Below are 16721 nucleotides of genomic sequence, written 5' to 3' on the forward strand. Positions count from 1 at the left end.
AAAGGGAAATATATGATTTGTATTGTCTGTTTATGCGTATATGTCATGTTTTGTCATATATTGTCTTGTCATTATGCTTTCCCTTCTGTTCGTTTCCCCTGCTGGTCTTATTAGGTTCGTTCCTTTTTCTATCCCTCTCTCTCCCCTCCCTCTCTCTCCTTTCTCTATCGTTCCGTTCCTGCTCCCAGCTGTTCCTATTCCCCTACTCAATCATCTAATCTTTTCACACCTGTTCCGTATCTTGCCCTCTGATTAGAGTCCCTATTTCTCCCCTTGTCTTCCGTTTCTGTCCTGTCGGATCCTTGTATATTGTTCGCCGTGCTGTGTCTTTGTCTCGCCCTGTCGTGTCTTGTTTCCCTCAGATGCTGCGTGTGAGCAGGTGTCTGAGTCTGCTACGGTCGGTGCCTTCCCGAGGCAACCTACAGTGAATGGTCGAGTCTCCAGTCTGTCCTCGTCACTACGAGTGGAATTAAGTTTTTATGTTTTGTTTTGCTGCTCTGATTGTCCAGGTGTATTGCCTATTTCCTTTACTGGAATAAAGACTCTGTTTTCGCCAAGTCGCTTTTGGGTCCTCATTCACCCGCATAACAGTATAGCTGTGTTTATGGGACATTCAGCACCTTGATATACCTTCACTCTACTGTTGTCACGACTTCCGTCCACTTCCGTCGGGTCCCTCTCCTTGTTCGGGTTGGCGTTCGGTGGTCGACGTCGCCGGCCTTCTAGCCACCGCCGATCCCACTTTTCATTTTCCATTTGTTTTGTCTTTGTCTTATCACACCTGGCTTCACTCAACCAATTACCTGTTTATTATTTAACCCTCTGTTCCCCAGGTATTGTTTGTTTATTGTTTATTGTATTTTCGGTCCGTCATGGTGTGCTCGTAATGTTACTTTGTACATTTGTCTTATTGAGTTAAAAGTACGTTGATTACTCATATATGCCGTCCTGACTCTCTACACCAGCTACACACAGGACCCTTACAACTGTGTACTGAAATTGTAGCATGTCATTTAACCTTCGGGCTCCCGAGTGGCCACAGCGGTCTAAGACTCTGCATCTCAGTGCCTGGAGGCATCACTACAGACCCTGGTTCGATTCCAGGTTGTATCTCAACCGGCTGTGATTGGGAGTCCCGCAGGGCGGCGCGCAATTGGCCCAGCGTTGTTTCCGGTAGGCCGTCATTGTAAATAAGAGTTAGTTCTTAACTGACTTGCCTGGTTTAACTAAAGGATAAAGAGATAAAGACCTGTTCCTCGGTGTGGTTACAGTTCCACGTCGTGGTCTCGGGGTCACATTTCAGTTACTTTCTATGTCATTCCATTGGAGTAGATTTATCAAACCAGTAATTGGGCCTTTGTCCTGTGAGTGTATTTCTCTATTATAGCTGGTGTATTTGACTTATCATGTCATAGCAGGATAGAGATGCTGTTATACCATCTGGTCTACTGTATAGCAACATGTACATCTCCACAGTCTAGTCTATGTTTTCTATGTCATCTGGTCTACTGTATAGCAACATGTATATCTCCACAGTCTAGTCTATGTTTTCTATGTCATCTGGTCTACTGTATAGCAACATGTATATCTCCACAGTCTAGTCTATGTTTTCTATGTCATCTGGTCTACTGTATAGCAACAGGTATATCTCCACAGTCTAGTCTATGTTTTCTATGTCATCTGGTCTACTGTATAGCAACATGTATATCTCCACAGTCTAGTCTATGGGCCTGTATGTTGTCTATGTAATCTGGTCTACTATATAGAAACAGGTATATCTCCACAGTCTAGTCTATGTTTTCTATGTCATCTGGTCTACTGTATAGAAACAGGTATATCTCCACAGTCTAGTCTATGTTTTCTATGTAATCTGGTCTACTGTATAGCAACAGGTATATCTCCACAGTCTAGTCTATGTTTTCTATGTCATCTGGTCTACTGTATAGCAACAGGTATATCTCCACAGTCTAGTCTATGTTTTCTATGTCATCTGGTCTACTGTATAGCAACAGTCTATGTATATCTCCACAGTCTAGTCTATGTTTTCTATGTCATCTGGTCTACTGTATAGCAACATGTATATCTCCACAGTCTAGTCTATGTTTTCTATGTCATCTGGTCTACTGTATAGCAACAGGTATATCTCCACTCCACAGTCTAGTCTACTGTATAGGTATATCTCCACTATGTTTTCTATGTAATCTGGTCTACTGTATAGCAACATGTATATCTCCACAGTCTAGTCTATGTTTTCTATGTCATCTGGTCTACTGTTAGCAACAGGTATATCTCCACAGTCTAGTCTATGTGTTCTATGTCATCTGGTCTACTGTATAGCAACAGGTATATCTCCACAGTCTAGTCTATGGGCCTGTATGTTTTCTATGTAATCTGGTCTACTGTATAGCAACAGGTATATCTCCACAGTCTAGTCTATGTTTTCTATGTCATCTGGTCTACTGTATAGCAACAGGTATATCTCCACAGTCTAGTCTATGTTTTCTATGTCATCTGGTCTACTGTATAGCAACAGGTATATCTCCACAGTCTAGTCTATGTTTTCTATGTCATCTGGTCTACTGTATAGCAACAGGTATATCTCCACAGTCTAGTCTATGTTTTCTATGTCATCTGGTCTACTGTATAGCAACATGTATGGGCCTCCACAGTCTAGTCTATGTTTTCTATGTCATCTGGTCTACTGTATAGCAACAGGTATATCTCCACAGTCTAGTCTATGTTTTCTATGTAATCTGGTCTACTGTATAGCAACATGTATGTATCTCCACAGTCTAGTCTATGTTTTCTATGTCATCTGGTCTACTATATAGAAACAGGTATATCTCCACAGTCTAGTCTATGTTTTCTATGTAATCTGGTCTACTGTATAGCAACATGTATATCTCCACAGTCTAGTCTATGTTTTCTATGTCATCTGGTCTACTGTATAGAAACAGGTATATCTCCACAGTCTAGTCTATGTTTTCTATGTCATCTGGTCTACTGTATAGCAACATGTATATCTCCACAGTCTAGTGTCATCTGGTCCTGTATAGCAACATGTTTTCTCCTACTGTATAGCAATGGGTATGTATCTCCACAGTCTATGTTTTCTATGTCATCTGGTCTACTGTATAGCAACATGTATATCTCCACAGTCTAGTCTATGTTTTCTATGTAATCTGGTCTACTGTATAGAAACAGGTATATCTCCACAGTCTAGTCTATGTTTTCTATGTAATCTGGTCTACTGTATAGAAACAGGTATATCTCCACAGTCTAGTCTATGTTTTCTATGTCATCTGGTCTACTGTATAGAAACAGGTATATCTCCACAGTCTAGTCTATGTTTTCTATGTCATCTGGTCTACTGTATAGCAACAGGTATATCTCCACAGTCTAGTCTATGTTTTCTATGTCATCTGGTCTACTGTATAGAAACAGGTGTATCTCCACAGTCTAGTCTATGTTTTCTATGTAATCTGGTCTACTGTATAGCAACAGGTATATCTCCACAGTCTAGTCTATGTTTTCTATGTCATCTGGTCTACTGTATAGCAACAGGTATATCTCCACAGTCTAGTCTATGTTTTCTATGTCATCTGGTCTACTGTATAGAAACAGGTATATCTCCACAGTCTAGTCTATGTTTTCTATGTCATCTGGTCTACTGTATAGCAACAGGTATATCTCCACAGTCTAGTCTGTTTTCTATGTCATCTGGTCTACTGTATCAACAGTATATCTCCACAGTCTAGTCTATGTTTTCTATGTCATCTGGTCTACTGTATAGCAACAGGTATATCTCCACAGTCTAGTCTATGTTTTCTATGTCATCTGGTCTACTGTATAGCAACAGGTATATCTCCACAGTCTAGTCTATGTTTTCTATGTCATCTGGTCTACTGTATAGCAACATGTATATCTCCACAGTCTAGTCTATGTTTTCTATGTCATCTGGTCTACTGTATAGAAACATGTATATCTCCACAGTCTAGTCTATGTTTTCTATGTCATCTGGTCTACTGTATAGCAACAGGTATATCTCCACAGTCTATGTGTTCTATGTAATCTGGTCTACTGTATAGCAACAGGTATATCTCCACAGTCTAGTCTATGGGCCTGTATGTTTTCTATGTAATCTGGTCTACTGTATAGCAACAGGTATATCTCCACAGTCTAGTCTATGTTTTCTATGTCATCTGGTCTACTGTATAGCAACAGGTATATCTCCACAGTCTAGTCTATGTTTTCTATGTCATCTGGTCTACTGTATAGCAACAGGTATATCTCCACAGTCTAGTCTATGTTTTCTATGTCATCTGGTCTACTGTATAGCAACAGGTATATCTCCACAGTCTAGTCTATGTTTTCTATGTCATCTGGTCTACTGTATAGCAACATGTATGTCTCCACAGTCTAGTCTATGTTTTCTATGTCATCTGGTCTACTGTATAGCAACATGTACATCTCCACAGTCTAGTCTATGGGCCTGTATGTTTTCTATGTAATCTGGTCTACTGTATAGCAACATGTATATCTCCACAGTCTAGTCTATGTTTTCTATGTCATCTGGTCTACTGTATAGAAACAGGTATATCTCCACAGTCTAGTCTATGTTTTCTATGTCATCTGGTCTACTGTATAGCAACAGGTATATCTCCACAGTCTAGTCTATGGGCCTGTATGTTTCTATGTAATCTGGTCTACTATATAGAAACAGGTATATCTCCACAGTCTAGTCTATGTTTTCTATGTAATCTGGTCTACTGTATAGAAACATGTATATCTCCACAGTCTAGTCTATGTTCTATGTAATCTGGTCTACTGTATAGCAACATGTATGTATCTCCACAGTCTAGTCTATGTTTTCTATGTAATCTGGTCTACTGTATAGCAACATGTATGTATCTCCACAGTCTAGTCTATGTTGTCTATGTCATCTGGTCTACTGTATAGAAACATGTATATCTCCACAGTCTAGTCTATGTTTTCTATGTAATCTGGTCTACTGTATAGAAACATGTATATCTCCACAGTCTAGTCTATGGGCCTGTATGTTGTCTATGTAATCTGGTCTACTATAGAAACAGGTATATCTCCACAGTCTAGTGGGCCTATGTTTTCTATGTAATCTGGTCTACTATATAGAAACAGGTATATCTCCACAGTTTAGTCTATGTTTTCTATGTAATCTGGTCTACTGTATAGAAACAGGTATATCTCCACAGTCTAGTCTATGTTTTCTATGTAATCTGGTCTACTATATAGAAACAGGTGTATCTCCACAGTCTAGTCTATGGGCCTGTATGTGTTCTATGTAATCTGGTCTACTGTATAGCAACAGGTATATCTCCACAGTCTAGTCTATGGGCCTGTATGTGTTCTATGTAATCTGGTCTACTGTATAGCAACATGTATATCTCCACAGTCTAGTCTATGGGCCTGTATGTGTTCTATGTAATCTGGTCTACTGTATAGCAACATGTATATCTCCACAGTCTAGTCTATGGGCCTGTATGTGTTCTATGTAATCTGGTCTACTATATAGAAACATGTATATCTCCACAGTCTAGTCTATGGGCCTGTATGTTTTCTATGTAATCTGGTAGTCATGGTTATTCCCTTCTATTCTTTCTCCATAGAACCACTTTCATACACTCACATGTTTTACTGTGAGCCATCATTACAGAGGAGTGTGGTGTGTTGACTCCATATCTGACATAAACCTGTTCTGAAGACATCTGACATGTTGGTGCCAGACAGACCTGGTGGCTGAACCTTATCCACTGGCCCCTACAGAGCCTTCAGAAATTATTCAAACCCCTGGACTTATTCCACATGTTGTTGCCAGACAGACCTGGTGGTTGAACCTTATCCACTGGCCCCTACAGAGCCTTCACTGTATTCAAACCCCTGGACTTATTCCACATGTTGTTGCCAGACAGACCTGGTGGCTGAACCTTATCCACTGGCCCCTACAGAGCCTTCAGAAAGTATTCAAACCCCTGGACTTATTCCACATGTTGTTGCCAGACAGACCTGGTGGCTGAACCTTATCCACTGGCCCCTACAGAGCCTTCAGAAAGTATTCAAACCCCTGGACTTATTCCACATGTTGTTGCCAGACAGACCTGGTGGCTGAACCTTATCCACTGGCCCTACAGAGCCTTCAGAAAGTATTCAAACCCCTGGACTTATTCCACATGTTGTTGCCAGACAGACCTGGTGGTTGAACCTTATCCACTGGCCCCTACAGAGCCTTCAGAAAGTATTCAAACCCCTGGACTTATTCCACATGTTGTTGCCAGACAGACCTGGTGGCTGAACCTTATCCACTGGCCCCTACAGAGCCTTCAGAAAGTATTCAAACCCCTGGACTTATTCCACATGTTGTTGCCAGACAGACCTGGTGGCTGAACCTTATCCACTGGCCCCTACAGAGCCTTCAGAAAGTATTCAAACCCTGGACTTATTCCACATGTTGTTGCCAGACAGACCTGGTGGCTGAACCTTATCCACTGGCCCCTACAGAGCCTTCAGAAAGTATTCAAACCCCTGGACTTATTCCACATGTTGTTGCCAGACAGACCTGGTGGCTGAACCTTATCCACTGGCCCCTACAGAGCCTTCAGAAAGTATTCAAACCCCTGGACTTATTCCACATGTTGTTGCCAGACAGACCTGGTGGCTGAACCTTATCCACTGGCCCCTACAGAGCCTTCAGAAAGTATTCAAACCCCTGGACTTATTCCACATGTTGTTGCCAGACAGACCTGGTGGCTGAACCTTATCCACTGGCCCCTACAGAGCCTTCAGAAAGTATTCAAACCCCTGGACTTATTCCACATGTTGTTGCCAGACAGACCTGGTGGCTGAACCTTATCCACTGGCCCCTACAGAGCCTTCAGAAAGTATTCAAACCCCTGGACTTATTCCACATGTTGTTGCCAGACAGACCTGGTGGCTGAACCTTATCCACTGGCCCCTACAGAGCCTTCAGAAAGTATTCAAACCCCTGGACTTATTCCACATGTTGTTGCCAGACAGACCTGGTGGCTGAACCTTATCCACTGGCCCCTACAGAGCCTTCAGAAAGTATTCAAACCCCTGGACTTATTCCACATGTTGTTGCCAGACAGACCTGGTGGCTGAACCTTATCCACTGGCCCCTACAGAGCCTTCAGAAAGTATTCAAACCCTGGACTTATTCCACATGTTGTTGCCAGACAGACCTGGTGGCTGAACCTTATCCACTGGCCCCTACAGAGCCTTCAGAAAGTATTCAAACCCCTGGACTTATTCCACATGTTGTTGCCAGACAGACCTGGTGGCTGAACCTTATCCACTGGCCCCTACAGAGCCTTCAGAAAGTATTCAAACCCCTGGACTTATTCCACATGTTGTTGCCAGACAGACCTGGTGGCTGAACCTTATCCACTGGCCCCTACAGAGCCTTCAGAAAGTATTCAAACCCTGGACTTATTCCACATGTTGTTGCCAGACAGACCTGGTGGCTGAACCTTATCCACTGGCCCCTACAGAGCCTTCAGAAAGTATTCAAACCCCTGGACTTATTCCACATGTTGTTGCCAGACAGACCTGGTGGCTGAACCTTATCCACTGGCCCCTACAGAGCCTTCAGAAAGTATTCAAACCCCTGGACTTATTCCACATGTTGTTGCCAGACAGACCTGGTGGCTGAACCTTATCCACTGGCCCCTACAGAGCCTTCAGAAAGTATTCAAACCCCTGGACTTATTCCACATGTTGTTGCCAGACAGACCTGGTGGCTGAACCTTATCCACTGGCCCCTACAGAGCCTTCAGAAAGTATTCAAACCCCTGGACTTATTCCACATGTTGTTGCCAGACAGACCTGGTGGCTGAACCTTATCCACTGGCCCCTACAGAGCCTTCAGAAAGTATTCAAACCCTGGACTTATTCCACATGTTGTTGCCAGACAGACCTGGTGGCTGAACCTTATCCACTGGCCCCTACAGAGCCTTCAGAAAGTATTCAAACCCCTGGACTTATTCCACATGTTGTTGCCAGACAGACCTGGTGGCTGAACCTTATCCACTGGCCCCTACAGAGCCTTCAGAAAGTATTCAAACCCCTGGACTTATTCCACATGTTGTTGCCAGACAGACCTGGTGGCTGAACCTTATCCACTGGCCCCTACAGAGCCTTCAGAAAGTATTCAAACCCCTGGACTTATTCCACATGTTGTTGCCAGACAGACCTGGTGGCTGAACCTTATCCACTGGCCCCTACAGAGCCTTCAGAAAGTATTCAAACCCCTGGACTTATTCCACATGTTGTTGCCAGACAGACCTGGTGGCTGAACCTTATCCACTGGCCCCTACAGAGCCTTCAGAAAGTATTCAAACCCCTGGACTTATTCCACATGTTGTTGCCAGACAGACCTGGTGGCTGAACCTTATCCACTGGCCCCTACAGAGCCTTCAGAAAGTATTCAAACCCCTGGACTTATTCCACATGTTGTTGCCAGACAGACCTGGTGGCTGAACCTTATCCACTGGCCCCTACAGAGCCTTCAGAAAGTATTCAAACCCCTGGACTTATTCCACATGTTGTTGCCAGACAGACCTGGTGGCTGAACCTTATCCACTGGCCCCTACAGAGCCTTCAGAAAGTATTCAAACCCCTGGACTTATTCCACATGTTGTTGCCAGACAGACCTGGTGGCTGAACCTTATCCACTGGCCCCTACAGAGCCTTCAGAAAGTATTCAAACCCCTGGACTTATTCCACATGTTGTTGCCAGACAGACCTGGTGGCTGAACCTTATCCACTGGCCCCTACAGAGCCTTCAGAAAGTATTCAAACCCCTGGACTTATTCCACATGTTGTTGCCAGACAGACCTGGTGGCTGAACCTTATCCACTGGCCCCTACAGAGCCTTCAGAAAGTATTCAAACCCCTGGACTTATTCCACATGTTGTTGCCAGACAGACCTGGTGGCTGAACCTTATCCACTGGCCCCTACAGAGCCTTCAGAAAGTATTCAAACCCCTGGACTTATTCCACATGTTGTTGCCAGACAGACCTGGTGGCTGAACCTTATCCACTGGCCCCTACAGAGCCTTCAGAAAGTATTCAAACCCCTGGACTTATTCCACATGTTGTTGCCAGACAGACCTGGTGGTTGAACCTTATCCACTGGCCCCTACAGAGCCTTCAGAAAGTATTCAAACCCCTGGACTTATTCCACATGTTGTTGCCAGACAGACCTGGTGGCTGAACCTTATCCACTGGCCCCTACAGAGCTACAGAGCCTTCAGAAAGTATTCAAACCCCTGGACTTATTCCACATGTTGTTGCCAGACAGACCTGGTGGCTGAACCTTATCCACTGGCCCCTACAGAGCCTTCAGAAAGTATTCAAACCCCTGGACTTATTCCACATGTTGTTGCCAGACAGACCTGGTGGCTGAACCTTATCCACTGGCCCCTACAGAGCCTTCAGAAAGTATTCAAACCCCTGGACTTATTCCACATGTTGTTGCCAGACAGACCTGGTGGCTGAACCTTATCCACTGGCCCCTACAGAGCCTTCAGAAAGTATTCAAAGACTTATTCCACATGTTGTTGCCAGACAGACCTGGTGGCTGAACTTATCCACTGGCCCCTACAGAGCCTTCAGAAAGTATTCAAACCCCTGGACTTATTCCACATGTTGTTGCCAGACAGACCTTGGCTGAACCTTATCCACTGGCCCCTACAGAGCCTTCAGAAAGTATTCAAACCCCTGGACTTATTCCACTGTTGTTGCCAGACAGACCTGGTGGCTGAACCTTATCCACTGGCCCCTACAGAGCCTTCAGAAAGTATTCAAACCCCTGGACTTATTCCACATGTTGTTGCCAGACAGACCTGGTGGCTGAACCTTATCCACTGGCCCCTACAGAGCCTTCAGAAAGTATTCAAACCCCTGGACTTATCCACATGTTGTACAGACCTTCTGTTGTATCCACTGGCCCCTACAGAGCCTTCAGAAAGTATTCAAACCCCTGGACTTATTCCACATGTTGTTGCCAGACAGACCACTACTTGAACCTTATCCACTGGCCCCTACAGAGCCTTCAGAAAGTATTCAAACCCTGGACTTATTCCACAAGACAGACCTGGTGGCTGACCTTATCCACTGGCCCCTACAGAGCCTTCAGAAAGTATTCAAACCCCTGGACTTATTCCACATGTTGTTGCCAGACAGACCTGGTGGCTGAACTTATCCACTGGCCCCTACAGAGCCTTCAGAAAGTATTCAAACCCCTGGACTTATTCCACATGTTGTTTTGGCTGAACCTTATCCACTGGCCCCTACAGAGCCTTCAGAAAGTATTCAAACCCCTACTTATTCCACATGTTGTTGCCAGACAGACCTGGTGACCATCCACTGGCCCCTACAGAGGAAGTATTCAAACCCCTGGACTTATTCCACATGTTGTTGCCAGACAGACCTGGTGGCTGAACCTTATCCACTGGCCCCTACAGAGCCTTCAGAAAGTATTCAAACCCCTGACTTATTCCACATGTTGTTGGACAGACCTGGGGAAGAGTTGATCCAACATAGTACAGACTACTTTCTGACTTATTACACTAAGGACCTGGTGGAAGAGTTATCCACTGGCACCCTACAGAGCCTTCAGAAGAGTATTCAAACCCCTGGACTTATTCCACATGTTGTTGCCAGACAGACCTGGTGGTTGAACCTTATCCACTGGCCCCTACAGAGCCTTCAGGGGAAAGTATTCAAACCCCTGGACTTATTCCACATGTTGTTGCCAGACAGACCTGGTGGGAAGAGCCTTGAGTATTCAAATACTTACTACTTTCTGTTGTACTGGCCCCTAAGGACCAGGGAAGAGTTGACAACTGGTGGTGACACTATCCTGTTGGCCCCAGGGGACAGAGTTCAGAAAGTATTCAAACCCCTGGACTACATGTTGTTGCCAGGACAGGGAAGAGTTGATAACATAGTATTCAAACCCTGGACTTTTCATGTTGTTGCCAGACAGACCTGGTGGTTGAACCTTATCCACTGGCCCCTACAGAGCCTTCAGAAAGTATTCAAACCCTGGACTTATTCCACATGTTGTTGCCAGACAGACCAGGGGAAGAGTTGAACCAATCCACTGGCCCCTACAGATAGTATTCAAACCCCTACTTTTCTGTTGTACATTAAGGACCAGGGGAAGTATTCAAACCCCTGGACTTATTCCACATGTTGTTGTGTTTCAGACCAGGGGAATTCAACATGGATTAAAACATGTTCTCTCTCACACATCTACATTTACCCATAATGACAAAGTGAAAACATGTTCATCACAGCCTACCTACCAGACCAGGGAAGAGTTGATAACATAGTACACTACTTTCTGTTGTACACTAAGGACCAGGGGAAGAGTTGATAACATAGTACACTACTTTCTGTTGTACACTAAGGACCAGGGGAAGAGTTGACAACATAGTACACTACTTTCTGTTGTACACTAAGGACCAGGGGAAGAGTTGACAACATAGTACACTACTTTCTGTTGTACATTAAGGACCAGGGGAAGAGTTGATAACATAGTACACTACTTTCTGTTGTACATTAAGGACCAGGGGAAGAGTTGATAACATAGTACACTACTTTCTGTTGTACACTAAGGACCAGGGGAAGAGTTGATAACATAGTGCACTACTTTCTGTTGTACACTAAGGACCAGGGGAAGAGTTGATAACATAGTGCACTACTTTCTGTTGTACACTAAGGACCAGGGGAAGAGTTGATAACATAGTACACTACTTTCTGTTGTACACTAAGGACCAGGGGAAGAGTTGACAACATAGTACACTACTTTCTGTTGTACACTAAGGACCAGGGGAAGAGTTGATAACATAGTGCACTACTTTCTGTTGTACACTAAGGACCAGGGGAAGAGTTGATAACATAGTGCACTACTTTCTGTTGTACACTAAGGACCAGGGGAAGAGTTGCAGGATGAGGGGAGAAGAGAATAAACGACTCGTCAGATGCACAGCTGAAAGCATTCATCCCAAATGTGTCTTCCACATTTAACCCAACCCCTCTGAATCAGAGAGGTGCGGAGGTCTGCCTTAATCCACGTCATCAGCTCCCATGCAGCAGTTGTTGTTTGGGGGTTAACTGCCTTGCTCAAGGGCAGAACGACATTTTGGCTCGGGGATTCAAGCAGCGAACTTTCAGTTACTAGCCCAACACTTTTAACCTAGGCCAACTACTTAGAAAAAACTATTAATTTATTTTTGTGTATCATTTCATTTTCTTTAGTAGCTCTCACGCTCGAAACGTTTGGAGACCCCAACTATCACTAGTTTAGTGATAAACACTTGTATTTCACACAGAGTGAGTCCATTCAACATATTCTGTGACTTGTTATGCACATTCTTACTCCTGAGCTTATCTAGGCTCGCCATTACAAAGGTGTTGAATACTTATGGACAGCTTTTAATTTTTAATTAATTTGTAAAAAAATGTCTAAAAACATAATTACACTTTGATATTATGGGGTATGGTGTGTAGGACAGTGACACAAGATCTCAACTGAACCCATTTTAAATTCAGGCTGTAATACAAAAAGTCAAGTGGTGTGAATCCTATCTGAAGGTGCTGTATATCTCTACTACGGCCTGGTGTGAATCCTATCTGAAGGTGCTGTATATCTCTACTACGGCCTGGTGTGAATCCTATCTGAAGGTGCTGTATATCTCTTTACTACGGCCTGAATCCTATCTGAAGGTGCTGTATATCTCTCTACTACGGCCTGGTGTGAATCCTATCTGAAGGTGCTGTATATCTCTCTACTACGGCCTGGTGTGAATCCTATCTGAAGGTGCTGTATATCTCTACTACGGCCTGGTGTGAATCCTATCTGAAGGTGCTGTATATCTCTACTACGGCCTGTTCACGGTCCTCCCAGATCAGATTGGAGTATAATAAATAAAACGGATAAAACATTTTCCAGAGAAGAGAGAAATGAGATTTGTTGTTCAAATGAAGTAACAGCAGGACACTTGAAATGTTGAACACATTTTTTACTCAGGAGACAATCGCAGTGAACCATTTAAGAAAAACAAAATATGAACTAATACAAGGAACAAATACCAGTTAGTAGGTTTGTTATTGTAGCAATATTTCAGCTAGGAAACTTTACGAGTGCTAATGCACGTTTCATTTTGTTCTCAGCAGGATCATAATAGTCATATTAGGAAAATACATGCAACCTCTCGAACGAATAACAGGGAATAAATCTGGTAAATTAAATTAAATGCAATGTTGAGAGACAGCCACAGACCTCGTGTTGAGAGACAGCCACAGATCTCATGTTGAGAGACAGCCACAGAGCTCATGTTGAGAGACAGCCACAGAGCTCATGTTGAGAGACAGCCACAGACCTCGTGTTGAGAGACAGCCACAGACCTCGTGTTGAGAGACAGCCACAGAGCTCATGTTGAGAGACAGCCACAGACCTCGTGTTGAGAGACAGCCACAGACCTCGTGTTGAGAGACAGCCACAGACCTCGTGTTGAGAGACAGCCACAGAGCTCATGTTGAGAGACAGCCACAGAGCTCATGTTGAGAGACAGCCACAGACCTCGTGTTGAGAGACAGCCACAGACCTCGTGTTGAGAGACAGCCACAGACCTCGTGTTGAGAGACAGCCACAGAGCTCATGTTGAGAGACAGCCACAGAGCTCATGTTGAGAGACAGCCACAGAGTTCATGTTGAGAGACAGCCACAGAGCTTATGTTGAGAGACAGCCACAGAGCTCATGCTGAGAGACAGCCACAGAGCTCATGTTGAGAGACAGCCACAGAGCTCATGTTGAGAGACAGCCACAGAGCTCATGTTGACAGTTGAGAGACAGCCACAGAGCTCATGTTGAGAGACAGCCACAGAGCTCATGTTGAGAGAGACAGCCACAGAGCTCATGTTAAGAGACAGCCACAGAGCTCATGTTGAGAGTTGAGAGACAGCCACAGAACTCATGTTGAGAGACAGCCACAGAGCTCATGTTGAGAGTTGAGAGACAGCCACAGAGCTCATGTTGAGAGACAGCCACAGAGCTCATGTTGAGAGAGACAGCCACAGAGCTCATTTTGAGAGACAGCCACAGAGCTCATGTTGAGACAGCCACAGAGCTCATGTTGAGAGACAGCCACAGACCTCGTGTTGAGAGACAGCCACAGAGCTCATGTTGAGAGACAGCCACAGACCTCGTGTTGAGAGACAGCCACAGAGCTCATGTTGAGAGACAGCCACAGACCTCGTGTTGAGAGACAGCCACAGACCTTGTGTTGAGAGACAGCCACAGAGCTCATGTTGAGACACAGCCGCAGACCTCTTGTTGAGAGACAGCCACAGACCTCGTGTTGAGAGACAGCCACAGAGCTCATGTTGAGAGACAGCCGCAGAGCTCATGCTGAGAGACAGCCACACACCTCATGTTGAGAGACAGCCACAGACCTTGTGTTGAGAGACAGCCACAGACCTCGTGTTGAGAGACAGCCACAGAGCTCATGTTGAGAGACAGCCACAGACCTCATGTTGAGAGACAGCCACAGAGCTCATGTTGAGAGTTGAGAGACAGCCACAGACCTCGTGTTGAGAGACAGCCACAGAGCTCATGTTGAGAGACAGCCACAAAGCTCATGTTGAGAGAGACAGCCACAGAGCTCATGCTGAGAGACAGCCACAGACCTCATATTGAGAGACAGCCACAGAGCTCATGTTGAGAGACAGCCACAGACCTCGTGTTGAGAGACAGCCACAGAGCTCATGTTGAGAGACAGCCACAGAGCTCATGTTGAGAGACAGCCACAGAGCTCATGTTGAGAGACAGCCACAGAGCTCAGAGCACAGAGCTCATGTTGAGAGACAGCCACAGAGCTCATGTTGAGAGACAGCCACAGAGCTCATGCTGAGAGACAGCCACAGAGCGCATGTTGAGAGAGACAGCCATAATAACTAATACCTCATGGTCACAACCAACCCACTGTGGCTAGACTGCTGACAGTCATATCTGTCATAGATATCATCAAGATCTGTAATGGATCTCTTAGCAAGAAGTCTCTCTTCAAGTGATGGACCAGAATCAGATGATGTCGTAGTATTTTAATGATCCGTCCCCATTTCCCTCTCTGATCGCTCCTCCGAGTGTCATTGTGGTGACAAATAGATCAGGGATGAGCTCCCAACTCTTTTCTACGGAGGTTACAGTCCTGATCCATACATACAGTTGATACAGTAGGCCTACACACCTGGTTTCTCAGGTCTAAATCACTCACTGATTTGAAGGTGGTTACAGTCCTGATCCATACATACAGTTGATACAGTAGGCCTACACACCTGGTTTCTCAGGTCTAAATCACTCACTGATTTGAAGGTGGTTTCAGTCCTGACCCATACATACAGTTGATACAGTAGGCCTACACACCTGGTTTCTCAGGTCTAAATCACTCACTGTTTTGAAGGTGGTTTCAGTCCTGACCCATACATACAGTTGATACAGTAGGCCTACACACCTGGTTTCTCAGGTCTAAATCACTCACTGTTTTGAAGGTGGTTACAGTCCTGATCCATACATACAGTTGATACAGTAGGCCTACACACCTGGTTTCTCAGGTCTAAATCACTCACTGTTTTGAAGGTGGTTACAGTCCTGACCCATACATACAGTTGATACAGTAGGCCTACACACCTGGTTTCTCAGGTCTAAATCACTCACTGTTTTGAAGGTGGTTACAGTCCTGATCCATACATACAGTTGATACAGTAGGCCTACACACCTGGTTTCTCAGGTCTAAATCACTCACTGATTTGAAGGTGGTTTCAGTCCTGATCCATACATACAGTTGATACAGTAGGCCTACACACCTGGTTTCTCAGGTCTAAATCACTCACTGATTTGAAGGTGGTTTCAGTCCTGATCCATACATACAGTTGATACAGTAGGCCTACACACCTGGTTTCTCAGGTCTAAATCACTCACTGATTTGAAGGTGGTTTCAGTCCTGATCCATACATACAGTTGATACAGTAGGCCTACACACCTGGTTTCTCAGGTCTAAATCACTCACTGATTTGAAGGTGGTTTCAGTCCTGACCCATACATATCATAGCCCCCCGTCCCTGAAATAGCCGCCTGTCTCTAAAATTGTTCCCCAAAACTGAAATAGTTGCCTGTCGCTGAAATAGTTGCCCTTTCCTGAAATATTTGCTCATCCCTAAAATAGAAGCAGGATGAAGCTTGGTGGGTGTCTGTGTTGTTTCAGTCTGGTAAACATCCTATCACAATAAACACACCCCCATGCTGAGATTAACATCCCACATCCCCTCAGGCAGTGCCTTTAGGCCCTCTAGGAAACTCCAGACACACACACACACACACACACACACACACACACACACACACACACACACACACACACACACACACACACACACACACACACACACACACACACACACACACACACACACACACACACACACACACACACACACACACACACACACACACACTCCTTTCTTTCCTGTAGGAAAATAACCCCAACAGCCCCTCTACTCTCCTCTACTGTGGCTGTACTAACACCCTGCCCAACACCATAGTGCCCTTCAAGCTCATCACTAAAAGCCAAGGACCCTGGGACTGAACACCTTTTTTATT

The sequence above is a fragment of the Oncorhynchus gorbuscha genome, unplaced genomic scaffold (genome assembly GCF_021184085.1).
Source record: "Oncorhynchus gorbuscha isolate QuinsamMale2020 ecotype Even-year unplaced genomic scaffold, OgorEven_v1.0 Un_scaffold_484, whole genome shotgun sequence".
Lineage (NCBI taxonomy): Eukaryota > Metazoa > Chordata > Actinopteri > Salmoniformes > Salmonidae > Oncorhynchus > Oncorhynchus gorbuscha.